Below are 2,746 nucleotides of genomic sequence, written 5' to 3' on the forward strand. Positions count from 1 at the left end.
TCCAGGTTTAGTCCAGGTTTGGTCCTGGTTTGGTCCTGGTTTAGTTCTGGTTTAGTACAGGTTTGGTCCTGGTTTGGTCCAGGTTTGGTCCTGGTTTGGTCTGGTTTAGTCCTGGTTTAGTTTTGGTGTTTGGTCCTGGTTGGTCCTGGTTGGTCTGGTTAGTTCTGGTTTGGTCCAGGTTTAGTCCAGGTTTAGTCCTGGTTTGGTCCTGGTTTGGTCCTGGTTTAGTCCTGGTTTAGTCCAGGTTTGGTCCAGGTTTGGTCCAGGTTTAGTCCTGGTTTGGTCCAGGTTTGGTCCAGGTTTGGTCCAGGTTTAGTCCAGGTTTATTCCTGGTTTGGTCCTGGTTTAGTCCAGGTTTAGTCCAGGTTTAGTCCTGGTTTAGTCCTGGTTTGGTCCTGGTTTGGTCCAGGTTTGGTCCAGGCTTAGTCCTGGTTTAGTCCTGGTTTGGTCCAGGTTTGGTCCTGGTTTGGTCCAGGTTTAGTCCTGGTTTAGTCCTGGTTTGGTCCAGATTTGGTCCAGGTTTGGTCCAGGTTTAGTCCAGGTTTGGTCCTGGTTTAGTCCAGGTTTGGTCCAGGTTTAGTCCAGGTTTAGTCCTGGTTTGGTGCTGGTTTAATCCAGGTTTGGTCCAGGTTTGGTCCAGGTTTAGTCCAGGTTTCGTCCAGGTTTGGTCCAGGTTTGGTCCAGGTTTAGTCAAGGTTTCCAGGTTTGTCCAGGTTTAGTCCTGGTTTAGTCTGGTTTAGTCTCGTTTGGTCCAGGTTTAGTCCTGGTTTAGTCCTGGTTTGGTCCAGGTTTGGTCCAGGTTTAGTCCTGGTTTAGTCCTGGTTTGGTCCAGGTTTGGTCCAGGTTTGGTCTGTGTAATTGTTGCTGTTTGGACGGGCTCCATGTTTCTGCTGTGCTCCATATGTCTCAACTGAGCGCGCTCAGTGGAGCCCGCCAAGGTCACATGACACGAGCGAAGAGAGAGGGATAACGAGGAGAGAGAGAGGGGGGGGGGGGGGATAAAGACCGAGAACAGACTTTTGGGCTGGACCTTGTTTGGCCTGTGATTGTCAGGCCTGGTTTAGTCTGGTCTAGTCCTGGTCTAGTCTTGGTTCAGTCCTGTTTTAGACCTGGTTTAGTCCTGGTTTAGTCCTGGTTAGTTCTGGTTTAGTTTGGTTTAGTCCTGGTTTTAGTTCTGGTTAGTCTGGTTCAGTCCTGGTTTAGTCCTGGTTAGTCCTGTTCAGTCCTGGTCAGTCTGTTTAGTCTTGTTTAGTCCTGGTTTAGTCCTGGTTTAGTCTGGTTTAGTCCTGGTTTAGTCTGGTTTAGTTCTGTTTAGTCCTTGTTTCAGTCCTTGGTTTTAGTCCTTGTAGTCCTGTTCAGTTCTGGTTTAGTCTTGGTTTTAGTCCTGGTTTAGTCCTGGTTTAGTTCTGGTCTAGTCCTGGTCTAGTCCTGGTCTAGTCTTGGTTCAGTCCTGTTTTAGACCTGGTTTAGTCCTGGTTTAGTCCTGGTTCAGTCCTGGTTTAGTCCTGGTTTAGTTCTGGTTCAGTCCTGGTTCAGTTCTGGTTTAGTCTTGGTTTTAGTCCTGGTTTAGTTCTGGTTTAGTTCTGGTTTAGTCCTGGTTTAGTCCTGGTTTAGTCTTGGTTTAGTCCTGGTTCAGTCCTGGTCCTGGTTTAGTCCTGTTTAGTCCTGGTCAGTCCTCCTGGTTTAGTCCTGTTCAGTCCTGTTTTAGTCTGGTTAGTCTTGGTTTAGTCCTGGTTCAGTCCTTTTAGTCCTGTTTAGTCTGGTTCAGTCTGGTTCAGTTCTGGTTTAGTTTATCCTGGTTCAGTCCTGGTTTAGTCCTGGTTTAGTCCTGGTTCAGTCCTGGTTCAGTCCTGTTTAGTCCTGGTTCAGTCCTGGTTTGTCTGTTTTAGTCCTGTTTTAGTCCTGGTTTAGTCCTGTTTTAGTCCTGGTTTAGTTCTGGTTTAGTTCTGGTTTAGTCCTGGTTTAGTCCTGGTTTAGTCCTGGTTTGATTCTTGTAAACAGAGATTTGATGTTGAGATGATCTGACCTCCTCCTCTCTGACCTTTGACCTCTGACCTTTAGGAGATAAACAAATCAGAATATGGAAATGTGCTGCGCCCTTTGGCCACGCACTCCCATGTGACTCCCCCCCACAGAGACTGAACACAGAGTGAAGAGCGTCAGTCCAACTCCTGCAGTGTCACTTGAACTGTGCTCCTTTAATTTGTGGTACTGTAGTATTTATAGTATTAGTGGAATTAGTAGTGTTTATAGTATTGTAGTATTTGTTGTATTTGTTGTATTTCAGTAATTCAGTATTTGTAGTATTTGTAGTATTTGTAGTATTTGTAGTATTGTAGTATTTGTAGTATTTGTAGTATTTGTAGTACTGCTCGTGGTTCAGCGTCGTTGGGTCACATGAATCACACCTGTCCATCGCCCCCCCCCCCAGGACTGAACAGGAAACCAGGGACTGAACCAGGACCAACAGGACTAAACCAGGACTAAACAGGACTGAACCAGGATGAACCAACCAGGACGAACCAGACTAAACAGGACTGAACCAGGACTGAACCAGGACTAAACCAGGACTAAACCAGGACTAGATGGAGTCAGTCCAAAGGTGTTAAATTGCTCATGAGGTTGTGGGTTGAGTTCAAACTCCTGAATCACTCAAATCTGTTTCTAGTTGTAAAATTTATCATATATTTATCAGTCTTGTGTACTTCCCATGTTTTTCTCGTGTACTTCTTGTGTTTTTCTCGTG

Source organism: Boleophthalmus pectinirostris, unplaced genomic scaffold (assembly GCF_026225935.1).
Source record: "Boleophthalmus pectinirostris isolate CB_2022bp ecotype Guang Dong unplaced genomic scaffold, ASM2622593v1 HiC_scaffold_2825, whole genome shotgun sequence".
NCBI classification, from domain to species: Eukaryota; Metazoa; Chordata; class Actinopteri; order Gobiiformes; family Gobiidae; genus Boleophthalmus; species Boleophthalmus pectinirostris.